Below are 23,720 nucleotides of genomic sequence, written 5' to 3'. Positions count from 1 at the left end.
AGCATTTATATCACAGCTTTTTCAAAATATACTTCTTTCCCAGTGGCTTCCTGTAACAGAATTAACAACTCAGTTTATTCTTTCAAACATGAAATTTCAAATAGATACCAAGTTGTCCCACCAGTCTTTTCTTTCCTCTTCTGGGCAAATGGGTCCCTGTTCCCTGACAAACTCCAGGAGTCAAGAAAATATCTAGGGCTAGAGAAAGTAACTGGCATAGCTGTTCCAGTGCATGCTCTCAGGACTTCCCATAGAGTCTAGGGTTTGGTTTTCCAAAATTGCTGCTGAAGGAGTATCCCCAGAATGATTCCAACTTGATTTGGGATTATGGTTATAATAATATCCAACCTTTTGCAATTTATAGAAAGTCAACAGTAAAAGTCCAACAACACGGGCAATTCTCTAATTCCAGTGACAACTGGTTTTAACATTTATTTGCTGACGGGGCAGAAAATCTTATAATGAGGAACACAAAGCACCACTGAAACTCCTTAGGTTGTGAACGGCATTTGACACAGAGGGGGGATTCCAACAATTCATGAAATGCATTCTGAAGTTATCTAGAATGGAGGTTCCAATCTGCTGAGCTTGGGAGTTTGCCTCACTGTGCTTCTGTATATGGCACAATAGCTGCAATCCTTCAAATAGCCTTTTGTAGTATTTGCTGGGTTTTTCACTGAAGACATACATAGTCCATAGTTACCAGTGCTGAAGCTCTGGTTCAAAGAAGTTGCCAAGGAGTGGGAAAAATACCTTGAAGGATTTGTAAGTCACTGATGAACTTTGAACTTGGACAATTCTGCATGCTATAGGCAGATTCTGGAGAAGAACACTCTACTGAAAGTCATGGTATATTCACAGCTCTTCATTATATGTCAAGTAGACTATGACTCCTGCAGCAATATAGCTGACTTCCATTTCTTTGCCGTGGAACAGGTTGTTCACCACATCTTCAACTACCAGCTTGGAAAAGAACTCTCTGAAATCAGCTATGATGCCCTCCCAGACTTGGATGAAGATTGCCAATCCTTGATTTTCAATAAAGTGCTGGCAGACAGCTGGAGACTCATCTGTAAGATTTCAAAGTGTTTTAAAGTAAACAAGAGGGTGACATCATTTAAATTCTTAGAATTACTTCATTTTACTATTGCTGGAATTTCCTTAATGAGTGTGGGAAGCTCTTCTTTAAGTTGACCAGTTTGGTCAGGTGAGAGTTACAGGGCTAGAATAGGGCTGGATGCTCACTGCCATTCTTTGCATCTTGGGGTTTTCTTATTTACAGAAGCACCTCATATCCAACTTGGCAGAATCAAACTTCTGTCAAATGGGACATTCACAAGAATCCTTACCAAGCCATCACCCCAAGGAATCCATCAGCTACATCCCGAGGGAAACTCCAATGCCCTGGAAGGCCGTATTCCATCAGATTTTTCACAGCATAAGTTATTTTAGTTAGCGATCAGGACATTCAGGCAGATGTTGACCACAGAATAGGGAGATACTTCCTCCTGCAGCACACAGCAGCCTAAGGCATCCTTTTGAGAGTTAAGAGGAACAATGGTCAGGGCCAGAGACTGGGTGCAAAAAATGAACTATGGTGTCCCCCGCCAATGGGGTGTCCAGAGGAAAGCCAGTGTCCAGCCTGTCCAGATCAGATGGTGTCAACTCAAGCCAGGAGACTGCTGGGTGGCCTCCGCGGGCTGCACACGTAGCATTCCTACTGGGAATATCTTAACATCTAACACAGTGAAATGATAGGATACAAGTTTTTGAGCTAAAATAAAATTTAAGACTTCCTATGGAAAGAATTAATCAATTAGAATAAAGTAAATACAAACTCCAACAAAGACATAGTCCTTTAAAATTTTAGATATTTAAGTATATCAAATAAATCCTAAAATTATCACTTCAGGGGAAAAGTGAGGGACACGTAAAATGTGGCAAGGCAATGGAATAACAACCGCAGAGTTTAAATAAAGAGATTTTGATCAAATAATTAATAGCTCTAAGACGATACTTCAAATCACGAAAATAATAAAAATAAAGGAAATGTAATAAAAATAATATAAAATCATAACAAAAGAATTGTCTTAATAATCCTTAATGGCTATAAAACCATGCAAATATTATTAACAAATATTTAAATAAAATAAATTATAGTGTAAAAATGATAATTTGGTTCAGAAATGGTTAGATTCAGAATATATATTTGAGGTTGAATCAATGTGATTTGTTAATGGATTAGATGGGGTAATAGTGGAAAAAACCAAATGAATAAATTATGACTACTAGGTGATTTGGCCTGGCAAACTGAGTCTAATTCATGTATATGGGAATAACAGGGGGAAGAAGTAGTCTTGGAGAAATGGAGAGTGGGATTTATACTTTTGATTTGTATACTTTTAAATTTGAGATCTCTATTAGGTGTATAAGTGATGATGAGCATTATATGTACAAGTGAAGAAAGTTGAACATAAATATATATACACACACACACATATATACTTTATGTCATATGATATGAAGACTGATCATGTTAGTTATATACATTATTTTTTTTTACAAAGGATGATTTCCTTTACACACACACACACACACACACACACACACACACACACACACACACACACACACACACACATATATATCCATGATGTAGTCCAAAAATAAAAAGTAGGATAATTTTTAACATACTTAATATTTTAATAAATTTCTAAAAGTAGGTTAATTAATTTCTGATTAAATTTATTGTATCTAAAAATTAAAAAAAAAAGACAGATTTCCCTGTCTTTCAGATTAATTGTGAAACAGTCTCAATCATTCTCATAAATAGTATTAAAAATTAAACTACAAACTATTCAGAGATAAGTGACAGTGAGAATGCATCATATTAAAGCTAATGGAATTTATATAATGCTTTACCAATGGAAAATGCATCTCTTTAAGTTTGCATGAGTGAATAAAAACAAAGTTCTATTTAATATGCTTGAAAACAAAAGACATAACCCTACAGAAAATATGAGACTAATTTATAATAAAGACATTAGTTAATTAGAAAACAATAGGTTTGGTAAATATGCAAGTTAATTTCCTTTAAACAGAGAATACATAAAAGTGTAAAACAAAATGTAAACACTTTGTGAGGACTAATTAAGAAACACATTAAAGTTATGAAAACATTTTCACATTTTAGGTATGAAATGTTTGCTATAACTCTACAGAATGTGTGTGTGTGTACATACACACAGACACATGTATACATACCCATATGCTAATTAGTTATACTAATACTATGAAAGCTAGAGGAAGAATAATACCAAAAAAAGCATATGAAACAGAAAAAGTGAAAAATGATACCGTTATTTAGAAAAGAGTAACTTCAGACAATTAATAGAAAATTGTAACAGAATTCTTTGTGCAACTGTAGTCTAAAAAAGTGTAGATACATTATGAGAGAATATAAATAAGTAAATTTTATCTTGGAGCAATTAGTAAAACTAAATAAACTAAAATGAAAATATAAAGTATTTCACAAAAGTACTTACAAATGTGATATTGATTTATCATGATTTTGAGACAAGAACTTTTACATTTGTATTTAATATAATTAACATTATTTTAGATAACCAAATAAAAGCAGACTTATTAACAATAATCTGTTGTGAATAGAATAGAAACTAACAATCCCAGGCAAAGAACTCACCTACTTTTTTCTCTTTGTGTTAGAGCTGAACAATTTTTATTGTATCTTCATATTTACTGATTCTTTTCTCAGCTTTGTTGTCTATTGAATAGTTTTTCAAAGATATTCTTCATCTCTGTTAGTGTGTTTTTCTTTTCTTTTTTGCCATCTCCATTTGGTTTTTTCAAACTTTCCATCACGCTGTTGAGATTACCCACCTGATTTTGCATATTATTCCCCTTTTTCCCTAATATTTTCTTTTTCTTTTTTTATTTTAACTTCTCAATATACAGTGTAGTCAATTTTCATGACCCTTTACCCATTCCTCTTCCCCCCTCCCTTTCTCCCCTCACCCCCATATCATTCCCTTTTTCTTTTAGAGATTTTGACATATCACTCATAGATAGTTTAAATTCCTTATTTGAAAGTTCTAACATCTGGGTCATTTATGAATCTAGTTCTGTTGATTGCTTTGTCTCTTGAAAGTGTGTTGGGTTCTTTTTCTTGTTTTCTTTGCATGACTTTTAAAGTTTTTGAATCAGACGTCTTGAGTGATAGATAATGAGGGAAATAACTTTTATTCTTTTGTATGGATATGCCTTTATTTCTGATGATCCTTTAGTGTCATGGTAGAAAAAATAGAGTCAGGACAGTTGAACCACAACTGAGATATGTTATGGCTATGAATTGTCAAACTAAATAACAGAGGGAGATTTTCTAAAAAAAAAAAAAAAGAAAAGAAAAGAAAAAGAAAAAGAAAGAAAGAAAGAAAAAGCAAAAAGATATTTATTGGGGAATTTGCATTGCAATGGGAATACACATGCCATACTAAACTATGTGTGTATTCAGGAAGGTGAAGGAAGACAAGGTATATAAATAAAAAATGAGGAGGGTTACACAATTCTTTTGAGATAATTTATCCTTGGCTACATGGATCAATAACAAAGGTGGCACTAATTCAAGGTTGGACAGGAAGTTGTCAGACAACAGTCCTCACAAAAATATTTTTTGTGTATGTGTATAATGTTCTCATGGCCTTTGTGCAAGGTTGTAGTTTTTGCAAAGTATTTTTTGGTAGTTCTTCTTATCAGGCATTTATGCAAGAGAAAACTCCTTTTGTGGGCTTGCCCAGCTCTATTTGTCACAGTTTTTAATACATGTGCCTCCATTTTGATTCTGACAACTTTCAGAGTACATTCAGTGTACCTATTGCTTAAAAATCTTCTATTATCACCTTGTTTATAGCATTTGTTGGTTTGTCCAGAGTTTTTCTCAATGTCTGCTTGTCTTAGTCTATTCAGACTGCCATAACACAAATATTATAAACTGGGTGGCTTATTAACAACAGAAACGTATTCTTCAAAAGTGCTGGAGGCTGGGAAGTACAAGATCAAGGTGCTAGCAGATTTGGTGTCTAGTGAGGGTCCATTTCCTGGTTCATAGAAGGCATCTTCTTGTTGTGTCCTCATATGGTGGAACGGGCAAGGCAGTGTTCTTGATCCTCTCTTATAAGAGCACCAATCTTATTCACGAGGGCTCCATTTTCACGACCTAATCACCTCCCAAAGGCCCCACCTGCTAACATCACATTGGTGATTAAGTTTCAACATATTAATCTGGGCGAGATAAACATTCAGATCATAGTACTGCTCCATCATCGGTTTAAACCTTGCTCTTTTTGTGGTGGACCTCAGTGAAGATCTTTCTCCACAGTCTTGGTCCTTTACAATTAGTAAACTACTGTTACATGTTACTTGGTCCTTGTTAGCCTAGTAATGTGGGAGTGTTAATTTGGAGTCTTTGTTGTTTTTACTAAGCCTCAGTCTTTGATAGACTCTGTGTCCCTGGCTTTCACAATTGGGGTATTTTCAGATGTTTATCGATGCTGCCCCACTCCTGAAAGAGCCAATCCTTCAGGATGGATCCTGAAGTGGCTAACTGGGTCTAAATCCAAACTGGAGCCAAGCAACCTTTTGTTAATTAAAGGTTACACATGTACTCTGGGACTTCCACAAGATATCCATCCCTGTATGTGCCATTGGTGAACTGCTGCCACCTAAATTATTCCAATGTACTCCGTACTGTACTCTGTCAAGTGTTAACTGGCCAGAAGTCAGCAAGCTGGAATTCCTTTTTTACGTAACAGACCAGGCCAGTCAGGACTGAACAAGCTTGAATCTCTCATTTGCATAGAAGACTTGAGTGGGAACGTTGACAGGAACTTTTGCTAGATAAGGCAGTCTCTTTCTTTGTTCTTATGAAGTGCATTTTTATCTTGTATACACGGCTGCATCTCCCCAGTTTGCAAACTGCTTGTCAGATAAAGTGTCCCTTTATCTACTTCTTTTCCAGTGAACTTTATTAACATACACAATTGTTGACAAATATAAGGGGGTCTTATTTTATAGTGTGACTATTGGATGATGTTAATTGGTAGCATAAAATAGAAATTATATATAACAAATTGTATGGTTTTATTTGTTTTTATCATGTTTATCTTTATTGAATATTTTTTATATCTCTTTCCATCCATTTTCAGATTTGTCTTATTTGCTGGCCAATCTGAGCCTAGATAATTAAATGGGTATATACATACAGATATAGAAATATGTAGTACATGCTAGAATGGAAAACAAAATGTGTGTCTTCAAGATCTTGGACACAGCCATCCAGTGTTTTTGTGTACTATGCGTTTTTTTGCAGTTGTCAACCTGAACTTATAAATACAGTTGTGTTTGTGTGTGTAATTGAAAAAAAAATGTGTTTCATTTCTAGAAGTAGATATTAATTAACATTTTGCATTGGGCTGTTTATAATTGTATACCTTTCATATCTGTGACTAGCTTTCTCATCACACATGCATGATCTGCTTTCTGCTTCTCTATTACTCTCTGTCTCTTTCTCTGGAAACCTTAAAGATAAATTATTCATTAATATCTGTACATATTCTAAGTGTATTTAGAAAGGACAAACAGATCTACCATCAAAGGAGAGAATATGTATAATAAGACTTAAGTAACTTTATTCAGCTATAGTGAGGTATAACCGATACACAGATAACTTCATGTATTTGATGTGTACAATTCAATGAGTTTGGACATACATATGCCCTGTGATGCATCATCACAATCAAGGCAACAAACATTCATCATATTCAAAAGATTCCTTTTGTTCGTTTGTTTTGTTATGTTTTAAAGTTGTGGGATACAAAATCAACATAAAAATTTTCTGTATGTCTATACACTAACAATGACCTATCTGAAAGGAAAATATAAAAACCAATTCCATTTACAATAGTATAAAAAAAAAAAGAATGCTCAAGAATGAATTTAACCAAAAGACTTGTACTCTAAAAACTGTAATACATTGATGAAAAAATTACAGAAGACACAAATAAATGTAAGGACATTCCATGTTCATGGATTGTAAGAGTTAATATTGTTAAAATATTCATACTACCCAAAGCAATCTGTAGATTCAATGATATTTCTATCGAAAATTCCAATGACATCTTTTACTGAAATAGAAAAAAAAATTTCAAATCTCATGTGATACAACAAAAGACCTGGGTCTTTTGTTATAATCATCATCATCATCATCATCATCATCATCATCATCATCATCAAAGCAAGTTTGACAAAAGACCTTCAGAAAAGCTGGAGGCATCACACTTTCTGATTTTAAAATATATTACAAAGTTACTGTAATTAAAACAGTATGGTTCTGGCATAAAAACAAATATATGGACCAGTGGAACACAACAGAGAGGCAGGAAATAAACCCGAGTAGGTACAGTTAACTAATTTTCAACAAGTGCACCAAGAATATATAATAAGGAAAAGAGAGTCTCTTCAATAAATGATGCTGGGTAAACTGGATATCTACATTCAAAAGAATGAAATTGGACGCCTATCTTACAACATACATAAAAATAAACTCAAATGGATTAAAGACTTAAACACAAGACCTGAAAATGTAAGAATTCTAGAAGAAAACATAGAAAAAATGTATTCATGACATTGGTCTAAGCAATGATTTCATAGAAATGACACCAAAATCACAGGCAACAACAACAAAAAGATAGACAAGTGAGACTACATCAAACTAAAAAGCTTCTCCACAGCAAAGCAAAACAATAAATAGAGTGAAAAAATCCACCTCTGGATTGGGAGAGAATATTTGCAAACTGTATGTTAATAAGGGATATGAATGGCCAACAAGTATATAAAAATGTATTCAACATCATTAATCATAAGTGAAATGCAGATCAAACCACAATGAGTTATTACCTCACACTTGTTAGGATGGCTGTTATTAAAAAAAAAAAAAAAAGAAAAAAAAAGGTAAGGGTTGCCAAGGTTGGAAAAAAATTGAAATCCTTGTATACTCTTTGTGGTAATGTAAAATGGCACAGCAGCTATGGAAAGCATCATATAAATTCCTCAAAATATTTAAAATAGAACTATCATATGATACAGAAAACCCATTATTTCTGGCTATATATTCAAAAGAATTAAAATAAAGATCTTGAAGGGATATCTGCATCATATATTCATTGCAGTATTAGTACTACTAACTAAAATATGGAAATAACACAAATGTCTATCAACAGACCAATGAAGATCCATAAAATGAAATATTATTCAGCCTTAAAAAATAAGGAAATCCTGCCAGTTGTAACAACGTAGATGAATCTGGACAACATTATGCTAAGTGCAATAAGTCAGCAACACAAGGAAAATAACCACATTATTCCATTTATATGAAGTATCTAAAATAGTCAAGTGTATAGAAGCAGAAAATAGAATAGTAGTTGCCTGGGAGTGGGAGGAGAAGTAAATGAGGAATTTTTTTCAATAAAATTATAAAATTTTATATGGGTATAAAATTAGTTATAAAAGATAAATCAGTTCTAGAGATGTGCTGTACAATATAATGCCCATAGTTAATAATACAATATTGTGCACTTAAAAATTTGTTGGGTGTAGATCTTATGTTAAGTGTTCTTGCCAGGATAAAAAGTAAGAAAAAACACAGAAAATGTTTTTATATAGTGTGGAGAGAAATGAGAATATTCAAAATCATTTTTATCATAATTATAGAAATGAGCCTTGATCTATATGAAAATGAGGATGAACATTCTGGCTCATCTAGAGCTTTAGAGCCTTCTGATAAATACAAAAGTTTATGAGTTATTACTTTCATGTTTTCTCCCTCAAAGGGAAATAAAGAAGTCCCAGAGAAACAGAAAATGAATAAAGTCAAGAAGTAAATATGAGTCTGAATGCTGAAAAGCCATTGATAAACATATGTTGTATGCCTAAGTTAACCACAATATGACTCGTTTAGTGTCAGGAAAAAAAAGTAGGGTATGATGAGATAGAACTCTATCTATAAACTCTACTAGAGTTCCTCAGTTTTATAAGATTATAGGTACTACAGTGTCACCCAGCTGAGGTGCATGGAATCATTCTTCATTCTTGATCTCGGTAGATAGGATAATAGTGGCCAAAAAGAAAATATTTCTGAAATGTAAAATAGAGTTATAAGCTTATTGGACATATGAAGCCTCCAGACAGGTGTTAACTTCTAAGCCTTAATAGCATACGGTTCTAATTTTGCTAAACAAAAAATAAGATCTTCGTGAATCACTTCTTTTCACAGCTATGCAATGGAAATTGGTCAAATAAAGCATAAATTAATGATATCGGTCCATAAAATCACAAAACAAACTTATGGGATCTAATCCGTGTTTTCAGGTCTCTTCCACAGACTGTGGAAACAAAACCAATACATTTTCCTGCCAATGTTAGAAGTGTGAGTAGCATGTCCCTTCACTGGAAGTGGGTAAAGAACACTTTGCACCCTGAGATAAACTAGAAATAACAGGGTTCTTTGTTTGAATTCCTAAACTAATTTGATTTCTGAGCATTTTCTATGTTATCACCTCTCTAAGGAAAACAATTTTATCACTCTTTTTATTTTATATTTGAATATATAGTGCTACCTTTGTAAATATAAAAATGATTAAATTCTTTTTTTTTCAAACCTGAATAGACTAGCAGTAAGCTTAATAATCACGGTAATATTGTGTTTTTCCTTTTTATCACCTCATGTTTTCTATTTTATTGTTCAGTCCTTCTGACAACATGGTATTTCTGGTAGACAAACTCCTAAGTTCTTCTGTCTCTTAGTCATTCCTTCACACAAAACTAATCAGAGTTCCTGCCTGGATTTTTCAAATTTGAAACAATGAAAGAGAAGCTCTTTCACACCAGAGATGTAGCTGAGAATGTGTGATCCCAGAAATAATAGATATTCAATGTTTCCAGCCTCACAATTCTCACAGGATTAGAAAAATTATATCCAATCCCAGACTCCTTACAGCAAGCCTGTCTATCCTTCAATAAGGTCATATCTCCCTTTTGGCTTAAGCCAGTTCAATGTTTTGTTCCTTACAACTGAAAGCACCCTACTAATCATGCAATATGGCATGTTCTGCAGTATATGAAATGTCAGAGGGGTGAAATCAGTAGTCGGAGAGGGGGAGTCTAAATAAGTTCGTTGGATCTTGTGTCATCACACAGAGCAATAAAATTCTTTAAGCCAATTTTGCTAAGGGAAAAACATCTGAGGTGATCAACTATCATGTCCCTTTGCAAGTTCGGCAACTGACAATTTGCCTTGTTATGAAAGACCTACTGGGAAAAACAGTTTTCATTCGGATGATTGATTTGGGGGGAGATTTATATTCTGTGACGATTACAGGTAGAAAGAAACAAGTTTTTCCCTGAGTAGGTTAGGTCCCACCTGAGGGTAATTAATTTTTATTTTTGGAAGTCATGATTTATATGCATTCCTGTGCATGTGGGTCCAGTTTTCAATCTTCTCTTGAGAACCGTTTCATACTTCATATTTAGGAATCTCAGATTGATGTTACCAGTATGTGTGCTAATTGTACCTTCCCCCCCCCAACTCTTATTCTGTTCTACACTGATTTACTGTAAGGTTCATTAATCTCTTCTGCACTTTGACTTAGTCCTAAATTCGCTATTAGAAGCAGGTGATTGCCTTAAGTTCTGTCACTATTGATTTGTCTGTCTTATTTTTACTAGATTGATAGTCATTAATTTTAATTTGGCTAAGATTTTTCTTCTCATTAAATTGATTCTCCTAGTTGTTTATAGAGGTGAAGCATATGAGACAAATAATTCTAATATACCTCCTTTACCTTAAGCCCTTTTTATTCAGATCTTATCTGGGAAGGATTTCCAACCATTGTGCACGACTTTTAAAAGTAAGGCTATTTCTCTAACAGACAAGGTGAATAGTGATTTGGGAAATACACCAATGATTGTAAAGATTGAAGAGAAAATCCATAGTACTTTTATATTCATTAAAAAATATAGTCTTTATTGTTGTTTTTCTTCATATTAGTAAAGATAAAACCATTTCAGAGTAGAAATACCAGCGCAGTCCTCTTTTTCTTTCTTTTCTTTTTTTTTTTTTTTTTGGCATTAACATCCTAATAGAATATTTCCCAATTCTCAAATTTATTTATATTTTAAAATTCTATTATTGAATTTTTTTGGTGACATTTTATCTTTTATTAAGATGGAAGAGTAATAATCCAGTTACCTGGCTAAGTAGTTAGCTCTTCGGTGCCTGTGAAATTCCAGGGTTTTCCAATTTTTCCTCCATTGAAGAGACAGGACAAGTAACAGGGACAAAGAAAAGGTATTGAAATTGAGAAGTCTCTAACTGTGGAAGTAGATTCTTAAATAAGTCTTGCCAACCTTACAATTTACACTAGAATTCATTAAGTATATGCTCTTTGATCCAAATGCTTTGAGGAAGTGGTGTCATTATGCATATCATTACACATAAAAAGCATTAGCAGAGTTTGATGATTCTTTGGCATAAGAATACAGTAACATTGCAATAGACTTACTTCCTACTGGGAAGGAAGGATAAACCTTTAATGCATTTCCTTTAGTTAACTTTTTTTCTTAATTGAGGAGTTGTTTTAACAGGAACCTTAAATAGTGACATATCATTTTACCTGGCTCCTTTTTTTTTTTTTTTTTTTTTTTGAGTATCTATAAGAGATTCAGTAATTTTCACTCACGATTCTGTGTCATGCATTATAATTATTACTATACTTAATCACAAATTGCTCCAAATATTTTTCAGTCAGGGTTTCATTAATAAAGGTTGACTATGTCCACTTGACATGACCCTCTTAACTTTTGAAAGTTTCTTTGCTTTCTCATCTGTGAAAATATCCCAGGCTCATCTTGATCCGTTCAGTTTCCAGAACTAGAATTATCTAATTTCTCAAGAAACCCAGATTTCTTTTAGAGACAAATATTCTTAGAAGGTATCTTCTGGGGCCGGCCTCCTGGCGCACTCGGGAGAGTGCAGCGCTTGTGAGTGCAGTGGCGCTCCCGCCGCGGGTTCGGATCCTATATAAGAATGGCCGGTGCACTCACTGGCTCAGTGCGGTGCGGGCGAAACCACGCCAAGGGTTGCAATCCCCTTACCGGTCACAAAAGGACAAAAGAAAAAAAGGTATATTCTGTAGTTTGCATGTCCTGTAGTTTCTGTTTTGTCAAACTGCTGCTATTTTCTTCATAGCTATTAATAATTATATCTGCATGAATTATTAGAGACTTTATCAATAAAAATGCTCTTTGTACTTTTTAAATGCTTTTTGTGGATCTAATTCTACCTTGAGTGATACAAATATCGATTTTAGGAATCTCAAATTGATGCTACCTCTCTCTCTTTTCTTTTGATGTTCATTTGTCCATTTTTTTACTGTGTTTGTTCTCCCAAACATAACACCATTTATCTGTGTTCTCATGGTTAGTTTATCCTGATATTATATATTTATCTTAATAATTTATATATATAAACATAATACTTCTTATATCATGAGTTATATATTTTATCCTAATATTATATAATATATATTAATATTATATATATACCTATGATACATGGGGGGGGTGTATGTATGTGTGTGTATATATATATGCAAATGTATATACTTACCTATTTTTTTTGGACAGTACTCCTCTGTTGCCTATTATGATGCACAATAAAATTTCCTTATTACATCTTGCCCCTCTCTCCCTGCTTCTTGATTCTTACCTTCATCATTCAATTTAGCAAATAATAGCTTTTTTCTTGCTATTTTCTTAAACATACTTAAAGTTCTAATGTTGAACTCGGTTTAAAATGTTATATTATTCCTACCTATTACCTAAGAGAGTTAATAAACTTATTTTATTTATTATATTCTTCTCTTTATTCTCTTTTCTTTTTTTTAACCCCTTTACTCCTCCCCCACTTCATATAACATTTGCACTTATTCAGTTTTAATTGACTGACTACAGATTATTTTAGCTTCCTATATAAACAATCATGTTTTAAGACATGACTGACAAATGTATGTCTTCCTCTTTAACCTTCATGTTGTTTATTTCTTCTGTCTGATTTATAGAATACTAGTACAGTTTTGAAAACAAAAAAGGGAGTGGATTGTAGGTATTGTCTAGTTTCTGATCTCAGAGAAAAAAAAACTTAATAAATTACCATTAATATGGTCTTTTTAAAATTTAATTTTAGCTATTAAAATTTTCAGTTCTAGAATTTTTATTTGATACTCTTTATAACAGCTTTCTTGAGATATAATTTACATATCATAAATTTATTCTTTCAAAGTGTATGATGCAGTAAACATAATATTTCCAAGGTTCATTTATGTTGTAATATGTATCAGTAATTTTTTCTTTTTATTGCTATATAATATTTCACTGTTTGAATATATCACATCACATTTATTTATTTATCAGTTGAAAGACATTTGGAATGCTTCTGCTTTTGGCTGTTATGAATAATGCCATTATGAACATTCATGTGCATGTTTTTCTGTGGATATATGTTTCAATACTCTTGGTATATATCTGGAAGTGTAATTGCTGGGTAGTATGCCAATTCCATTTTTAACATTGTGAAGAACTGCCAAACTCTTTTCTAAAACGGCTGCACTATTTTACAATCCCACCAGTAATGTAAGATTGTTTAATATCTCAACATCCTCTCCAACTCTTGTAATTATCTATATATTTTTTTTATTTTTGCTGTCCAATTAGATATGAAATAATACCTCAATGTGATTCTGATTTGCATTTCCCTAGTAACCAATGATGAATGAGTGTCTTTCACATGTTTATTGGCTATTTGCATATCTACTTCGAAAAACATTTCTATTCAAACACTTTGCCCTTTTTTAATTGGGTTATTCATTCTCTTAATTGTTGAGTTGTAATTTTCTGCACACACATTTCTTATCACATATATTAATTGCAAATCTTTTCTCCAATTCCTTACATTGTCTATTTTTTTTTAATTAAGTCTTTATTTCGTAGATCAGATTTAGGTTTACTGAAAAATTGACCAGAAAATGCAAAGAGTTTTCTCTCCCTGACCTATAGTTTCCCTAATTATTAACATTTTGCATTGGCATGGCACATTTGTTGTAATTGATGATCCCATATTGGTACATTATTATGAACTAAAGCCCACTGCTTACACTAGGGTTTGCTCTTGGTGTTTTACAGTTATATGGATTTTGCCAAATGCATTGTCATGTTGTTTTAAAATATACCTGGGATTTTGGTTTTTCTTAGGTCAAGTGAGAGCAAAAGATCAAGAGATGATTGGCATTAAAAAGATAATTTATTACTCAAAGTTCCCAAGAGGAAGGCATGCCATACGGGGCCACAGGAGAGAACACCAAGGTCAGTTCCAGGCGGAGAGAGAGCACGAGGGAAACTGCTGGAAAGTCCTTATTGTGTTTCTTGTGGGATCCAGAATGGGTGCTGTAGTGAAAGCAGGCCAACCAAGTTTAGGATTGACTAGTTTGAATTATTTGAGTAGGCTCTGTGGTGTAGGAGCTGATGCCTGGGGCAATTAGAGAAGGGGCTAGTGTCAGGAGTGTAAGAGCCCAGTGAAGCTGGTGGGTGGAGAGTATGTGCTCTGAATTGGTTAGTTTGCATATGAGAGGCAGGGGCCCAGGAGAATTCCTTATTATCTCTAAGAATCTGTTAACCATTGAAAAAAAAAAGTCCCTTCTTAATTAGCAAGGTCCCAGATGTCAAACTATCAGACACATAAATTGGAAAACATGGTTAACACACTTGTACCTGCCATTCTCATATCAACAGGATAGTTTCAGTGCCTTAAAAATCCCGTGTGCTTCACCTACTCATCTCTCCCTCTCCGTGCCCAACCCCTAGCAACCACCACTCTATTTACTATCTCTATAGTTCTGCCTTTTTCAGAGTGTCACATAGCTAGAATACAGTATGTAGCTTTTTCAGATTGGTTTCTTCCACATGTTCCTCCATGTATTTTCCTGGTTTGATAGCTCATATCTTTTCATCGCTCAATTATATTCCATTGCATGTATGCACCACAGTTTATTGATCCATTCACCTATTTAAGAGTGCAGGTTTTTGTGTGGATAAAAGTTTTCAATTCATTTGGGTACAACAATGAGCACAATTGCTGAATCATATGGTAAGAATGTGTTTAACTCTGTACAAAACTGTCAAACTTCTTTGCATTCCCACCAGCAATGAATTAGAATTCCTATAACATTAATCCTCCTCAACATTTGGTGCTGTCAGTGTTTTGGATTTTAGACATTTTAATAAGTATTTAAGTATCTCATTGCTTTTGAATTCTGCAATTCCACAAATGACATAAGATTTTGAGTGTCTTGTCATATGCTTATTTGCCATCTGTATACCTTCTTTGGTGATGTGTCTGTTAAGATTTTTTTTTCTATTTTTAACTGGGTTAAAAAGCACATCTTCCCTGGGAATGCAAACACCCTTGCACATGTGTACAACATTCTATGGACACCTTATTCCCCAGTTATTCCTTTGAATTGTTTCGGTTGGCATCGTGTCCATCCCAACTGTTACTGCCACCTCAGGCAAATTCAATGTTAAACAATTACCATTGATTATTTTTGACAAATGCACTGAAAATAGGATTGTTTTCCTACAGCAAACTCTAAACCACATCAAATAAAGACAATCCCTGAGAATACGGCATATCCAGTGAACTGCAGACAGGTCAAATAATGACAATTGTTTTTGAATGGTGCTTTTGGTACTATCCTAAATTTATTCTGCCCCTTCAGTAGCTAAAGGATGTTGCTATTCACAACCACCACTGTTTAAGGCTGTTTTTAAGGTTACTGAAGACCTGGGGACAAGTGGGAATAGGGGAAGTTAAAACACCACAGATATTGCTGGTCTGACTAAGATTCCTACATTTATCTTGAATAAATGCCCTTTGGATTGTTGCAAATCTTAAGTTAATTTCAAGTTCTAAAACAGTTTTTACTTTTTTTTTTTTGCCAATATTCTTTTTTTTTTATAAAGTATAGTTAAGAGATTCTTACTCTTCCACTCTAGAAGTGTTTTCTCCTTGATCCTTTCACATAGAACCAAATTTTCTTGTCAAATTTTCCATACTTTTATCTATGCTCTTCATTATTTTACAGTTTGAACATAATCATCGCAGTTATTTAAAAATCTTGTTACAAATCCCAATATATGGATCACCTGTGAGTCTATTCGTCTTTTTTTTTTTTTTTTTTTTGCTTGTCATTCATATGGTCTTCTTCTTGTAATATCTATTTTTTATTTGAATAAGGTACTATTGCATGTACAAAATTAGAGTATGTAAGGGATATTATCTTTCCCTAGAGATGATTCCTTCTTCATTGTTCTAGAAAGATAAGGGGATGCTGAATCACCTTAATTTAATCAGAGACAAAGTTAGTTAAAGTCTGGGTTCCAACTTTGGAAAGATTCTGTCTCTGAGTCACCTCTGTTCTTAAATTATAGCCCTCCAGATCCTTTAATGACTTTATTCACTACCAACTTTCCCCAGTGCCTTGAACTCTGAATATTTGTCAGGCAAAGCTCAAATTTTCATTCCAGACATTATTCTTTTTTGCCTGTCAAAAATTGGAAAGTATTCCCAAGAGCAAAGAAGCTGCACAATTTCAGCTTACTTCTTTGATGTTCTCACTTCTCCAAAATCTTTTCCTCTCTGTTCCTCACTTCAGCAACTTTCTAACGTCTTTAAATAGACTTTTTATTTTATATTTTATAAATCAAAAATTCCTCCTATTTTTAGCAGCAGGATTTTCTCCATCTTATGTGAAAAATCTAGTGTAGGTGCCAAAGTTTTATTTTTTCTACTCATAGAAAGTTTAACTTGCTCAAAAGAATCATTAGTATAAGGATCCAATAGAGAGCAGAAGGGGTTAGGAAATCTCTTTCAACTCTCAGAAAATAGGTCTCATGTTCCTCTCTCCCAGCTCTCTCCTGGCTGTCCCCTTTCTCTCTCTCTCATACTTACAGCAATTCACATTGATGATGCACCCCTTTCTTTTGGGAGAGTGCTTTCTGGGTTCTGCTTATATTTGGTATCCTTAGAACTCACAGATTTTTCCTGCTACCTGAACAAAACGTTTTTGTGCAGATTCTGTTAGTTTCAGGGTGTTTAGTTAGTTTAGTTTAGCTTAGTCTTCTGACATATTTCAAAGAAAAATTATAGGCCTCACATCATTTCACCTACACATATGTCAAATATATCTGTAGTATATGAATACTATTTTGTACACAACCAAAAAGTCATTATTCTACCTCAAAATTAATATTTTCTATTTGCTATTATCTAATTCCCAGCCCAAATTAAATTTTCTCACATGTATGTGCATGTGTGAGTGTGTATGTATGTGCGTGTTTCCCCCAAATTAATCTTTTTTAGTTTTGATGGCATTTTTCTTTCTTTGAGCTATGTTAAAAGTGTATTTTGATGATTTTCATTTACTCTCCTGTTGTTTAATATTACTTTTAGATAAAGATTCAAATTTAATCCAATGCCATGCTCCTAATTGCAACTATATTCATTATTATGTTTTTCCCTTATCATTTATTAATTGATTGATTGATTGATTTTGCACATTCATGGGACACAAAGCTGACCATCACCACTTGTGCTGCCCAAGATGTGATGATCTGATCAATACTATCAGCGTGGCCATTACCACAAATTGCAGTTATTCCTAGTGTCCCCCACCCAACCTCTTCTCAACGTCTCTTCCCCTCTGCTCCCACAACCCCAGCAGCTCCAGGTATGTTCTCTCCCTCTGCAAGTCCAACGCACCACTGTGGTCTTTCTCTTTCCTTCCTTCTTTCTCTATTAGCTCCTACTGATAAGTGAGGACATGCAGTATTTTAACTTCTGTGCTGGGATTATTTCACTTAACATAATTTTCTTCAAGCTCATCCATGGCAGAATTACATTCTATTTATTGCTAAGTAGTATTCCATTGTGTATATATATATATATATATATATATATCACATTTTCCTTCTCTAGTCATCCATTGATGGATATTTGCATTGGTTCCATACCTTGGCTATTGTAAATAGAGCTGTGGTGAACATGGGAGTTCATGTATCCCTATGAGATGATGATTTCCACTCCTTTGGATATATACCCAGAAGTGTGATTGCTGGATCGTATGGTAGGTCTATCTGTAGTTGTTTGAGAAATTTCCATACTGTTTTCCATAGTGGCTGTGGTAATTTACAGTCCCACCAACAGTGCAGAAGAGTTCCCCTTTCTCTGCATCCTTCCTAACATTTATTTTCCATCTTTTTTGATAATAGCCAGTCTAACTGGGATCAGATGATATCTCAATGAGGTTTTGCTTTGCATTTCCCAGATGATTAGTGAGGTTGATCATTTTTTCAAGTGCCTGTTGGCCATTAGTATGTCTTCCTTTGAGAAATGTCTATTCATTTGCTTTGCCCATTTTAAAAATTGGATTATCTGTTTTCTGTTTTGTTTTTTTTACTGTTGTTTGAGTTCCTTATATATTCTGGACAGTAATCCTTCGTTAGATGTATAGTTTGCAAAGATTTCCTCCCATTCTGTACATTGTTGTTTCACTCTGTTGATTATTTCCTTTGCTGTGCAAAAGTTTTTTATTTGATATAATCCCATTTATTTATTTTTTCTTTTGTTGCTTGTGCTTTTGGGGTCTTATTCATAAAGTCTTTGCTCAATCCTACTTCCTGAACTGTCCCACTATGTTTTCTTCTAATAGCTTTATAGTTTCAGGTCTTGTACTTAAGTCTTTAAACCATTTTGAGTTGATTTTGGTATATGGCAAGAGGTGTGCAGGTCTAGTTTTATTCTTCTGCATATGGATGTCTAATTTTCCCACTACCATTTATTGAAGAGACAGTCTAAGATCAGTTGGCTGTAAGTATGTGGGTTGATTTCTAGCTTCTCTATTCTGTTTCACTGTCAGAATGTCAGAGTGTCTGTTTTTATGCCAGTACCATGCTGTTTTGGTTACTATAGATTCGTAGAATGATTTGAAGCCAGGTAGTGTTATGCCTCTGGCTTTATTTTATTTTATTTTTTTCCCTCAGGATTGCTTTGCCTATTTGGGGTCCCTTGGTTTCCCATATGAATATGAGGGTTTTTTTTTTCTATTTCTGTGAAGAATGTCATTGGCATTTTGATGGGGATTGCATTGAATCTATAGATCGTTTTGGGTAGTTTGGACATTTTCACTATATTGATTCTCCCAGTCCAAGAGCGTAGAATGTCTTTCCCCATTTTGTGTCTTCTTTCATTTCTTTCAGTAGTGATTCATTATTTTATCTTTTTGTAGAGATCTTTCACCTCCTTGGTTAAACTGATTCCTAGGTGTTTTTTGTTTTGTTTTGTTTTGTTTTGTTTTGACTGTTGAAAATGGGCTTACTTTCTTGACTTTTTTTCTGCTAGCTCATTATATACACATTATTTAATGTACCATGCACTATGATTCTGAAGACTGTCCTATTTAAAAATAAATCTATTTTAAAGAAGGGAGGGAAGGGAATTAAGGAGTAATTGGTTAAGAGACACAGAGAATAATTAAGATTTGTAATGATGAACATGCTAATAATATTGATTTGATCATCACATTCTGTACACAAATACGGATAGTCAACTCTACACCCCATAAATATGTATGATCAATTATGTTTCAATTCAAAAAACAAATTTTTAAAAAAAGACAGAAACACCAGTGCAGGTGCAAATTATATAACTGTTTAATTCTATCTAGTAGATTGCAGTTCTATGACATTAATTCAAAGCTTTGGAAGGCAAGGCTGACACTCATTCTATCAAAATAATGGCTGACACATTATAAAGTGTTGCTATAAGAACTTTTTTTTGTTTGTTTGCATAGCATGCACACATATGTGCCTGCACATACAAAACTTCTCTCTACATTTTCTATACAAAATACCACATTTTCCACTTATGCCTACATGGGAAACTGTATTCCTTTATTTCCTGAGATATAATTTATTTCATTCATATTCTATATTGATTGTGAAGCATATGATGGATATTTCACTTTTATAAATTATTCATTGCAAATTAAGAAATATTCAGTTCTTAATGATATCAAACTGGTAAATTGCAACTTTTGTATGTGATATCATAGATATAATTTTTCCTAGTTTCTTTCATTTTTGTCATAAACTAACATATTTAATATTTATTGTCTCGCTCTAATTCAAGGAATTTATTCTTCAAAAGTTTAATGGAATGATACTGAATTACATTGATAAATTTTTCAACGAGAAAAAAATTATCTTGTAAAACATGCAATAAAAATCACTAGAAACAATAACTTCTACTTAAAACATTTATCTTCATTAAAACTACTAATTGGAATCACTATAAAATATTTCATACTATAATATTAAATAATTTTGGTCTATTTTATTTCATTCTAATTTTCTTTTCTTTGTTTCTGATTCTTACAAATGCCATTAATATACTTTGGGGCAAAGTATAAAACAATGCTAGTAGTATCATCAGTAAATTAATTCAAAATGAGTTCCAGTGAATTAATATCATTATTTAAAATTCTAAGAAATTGAAATAATCATTTACTAATTCCCTTTGGAATTATATAGACAGCAAGAAATCAAGCAAAATGTTCAGAAAGTTACAAAATGATTAAATTATGGTTTTCGATGACTCAGATTACTATTTTTGTCTACAGATTTCCAATTTCAAATTAAGCATTAAAATAATGTCACTGGTTTTGAAATCAGAAGATATAGTTTCTGAGGCACAGCCATAATATTTTCTGACAGTAATCTCTCTGGTAAATTACTTAAATATTCTATCCTTGTTTATTTAGCTGTAAAATAAATAAAAGTACAGAACACTATCTATTTTCGTACATAGTACTATGTACTTAATTTTATTTTATTGAATTCTAACAAAACTACAAGAAGTAAGGTATTGGTAACTTCACTGTACAGATAACTAATAAAGTACCAAAAGTAACTCATTGTTCATATGTGTATATGTGTGTAAATTATTATTTTGATATAATTTTAGATTTATAGAATAGTTACAAAAATGGTACATAGAACTCATATATCCTTTACCCAGATTCATCAATTAATTAAATTTTCCCCCCAATATTTTATCATTATCATTCCTTCTTTTTTTGTTGTTTTCTCTGTTTCTCTATCTCTCTCCCTCCCTCCTGTCCTTTCTCCCTATCCATGAATACATGTTTGTGTGTAATATATTATATACATACATACATATTTTGAGCCATTTGAATATAAGTTACTCACATAGTGCCCTTTTATCCCTTAATACTTCAGTATGTATTTCCTAAGAATAAAGACTTTCTATTATATAAACACATTATAATTATAAAAATCAAGATATTTATCATCTATGTAGTGCTATTATCCTTCTTAGACTCTGTATGCACATTTCTTCAATTATCCCCCTTTTTTAAAAAAAATTATTTTGTTTTTCTGGTGTGAGAGCTAATACAGAATTACTCATTGCATTTACCTGTTTTCTTTAATGGTCATCCATTATATGAAACACTTTCTCAGACTTTCTTTGTCTTTCATTATAAAACTTAAAATTAGTAAACAATGATATATGACTTTAGAAAAACTTAGAAATTTAATATACCTCACTTTTCTATTTGTAAAATGATTTACCGTGAAAATTAAATGAAATACTATGTTTATTATGCATTTGCCAAAATAAAAGATCAAAGATACTCTAGAAAATTGTTCTAATTGCATTATATTTGATATATTCAAAACAAAATTAACTAAAGGCAGTGGCTTTATTTGAAAATATAGGCATTTCAATGGTTGAAGTAGGTGTTTCTGGTCAAGATGGCAGAACAGATGGTCCCCAGTTTCCCTCTCTCCTACAAATCAACCAATTTACAATTATAAAAAAGCAATGCAATAACAGTCAAGCTGGGGCCATTAGAGCTCAGGGGAAAGGAAGGAGAGATTTACGGAGTGCATGAAGGTGGGAGAAGCCGTGAAGAGAAAAAGAAAAAAAAGTTCCAACCATTTTGAATCCTGGCTGTTTCCAGGCTGGAGCTGCTGAGTGCATGGAGCAGGAGATGGCAAAAGCCACAGCTGTGCCCTTCAGATGAAGTTGCTTGGAGGTGGCAGGGGAGAAGAGGACCTTGGTGGCTCCCAGACCAGCAAGACAACTAATAGGGTTCTCGTGGACCCACATAGGAGCGAGGAGCTAGAACAACTGAAAAAAAGGAGCCATTCAGAGGCCAGTGAGTCATCACAAGGGTCTGGAGCATGGCCTGCCCCATGGGAAGTGTTTGGAGCATGGATGGTGGGGGAGACAGGCCCATGGCGGAACACTGGGGCACAGCAAGGACAGCTGATCTGCCCCCCCTAATCAATACAGAACCACTCAGAGGAGACTGGTCAGGAACATAGAATTGCATGGGGTGCAGATTGTTGAAAAGACTCAGGCCCAGACCAGAGTGTCTACATAACCCAGGTGCCAGATTTCACTAGACTTGGAAGTTCCTATAAAGTCAACCATTAAAAACCTGAACTGCACAAAAAGCCTTCCATTGGGAATCAGTAGCAAAGTAGCAATTTAATTCAACCACAGAGCTCAAGTACTGGTCCCCACAGGAAATTCCCCCATTTTAGAAGTAAGCAAAGGACAACAAATTAATTCCAGCACAGAGTTTAAGTGGTGGGAACAACAGATAATCCAACAAAGAACTGGAAGAAACAACAAAGTACCCACAACCAGAGACAAAGTTTGATACCAACTAGTAAAGTTTCCATTTCACCAAAGAACACCTATAACACCTAGAAGAACTGGAAGTCACCAGAAAGGGAAGAGGATCAGGGGCTTTAGCCATGTCTCCCCAACACCTGAAACCAGTCCTGAGGCTGGGGGCCTTGGGCCTTGGCCACACCCCCTGACATGTGCAACCAGCCCAGCGACGACCATCAAGCCATTGCGGGAAGCACACTGGGCTTTCCTAGTACAGGGTATGAGGGGTCAAGAGCCTTGGCCCTGTCCCCCTGACACATGTAACCAGCCCAACAATGAGCACCAAGCTTCAACGAACTGGGCCCTGGGTTCCAGAGCTGGGGTGGTGAGGGACAAAGGCTCTTGCCACCCCCGCCCCCGACTTCTGCACCCAGCCTGGCAATGACCAAGCCACCACTAGAAGCCCCCTGGTCTCCCGTGAGGGGGTCACAGGCCTCTATCCCACCCCTCCTCCTTCCACCTTCTTCCATCCCATTTCCTTCCCCTTTCCTGTCTCCTCCTCCCTCCCAACTGCTCCGCAACAACCTCATAGAATGTAAAAAATAGTAACATTAATAAAAAAATTAAAATAAATAAATGGATGAAGTAGGGTTTTACTTTAAAGAGTAATTTCTGTCCTTTACGTTATCATCTATAGTCTATTCAAATTTGTACATTTAGATTGAATTTTAAATAATCATCTGATTGACTAACAATTTTCAATTTACCTTTCTGCCTTTTGATCACCTTTTTCTTTGAAATTATTAGTTTATCTTAAGTTTATATTATATCT

At 34.0% G+C, this 23,720-nt stretch overlaps 1 pseudogene; it reads right to left on the bottom strand.

Annotated features, from left to right (window-relative positions):
• Positions 1-491: 491 nt before the first annotated feature.
• LOC134365572 (protein zyg-11 homolog A-like) overlaps positions 492-23,720 on the bottom strand; it is a 34,545-nt pseudogene continuing 11,316 nt past the window's right edge.

This window comes from Cynocephalus volans, chromosome 17 (assembly GCF_027409185.1).
Source record: "Cynocephalus volans isolate mCynVol1 chromosome 17, mCynVol1.pri, whole genome shotgun sequence".
NCBI lineage: Eukaryota > Metazoa > Chordata > Mammalia > Dermoptera > Cynocephalidae > Cynocephalus > Cynocephalus volans.
This window is presented reverse-complemented; position numbering and strand designations above follow the sequence as displayed.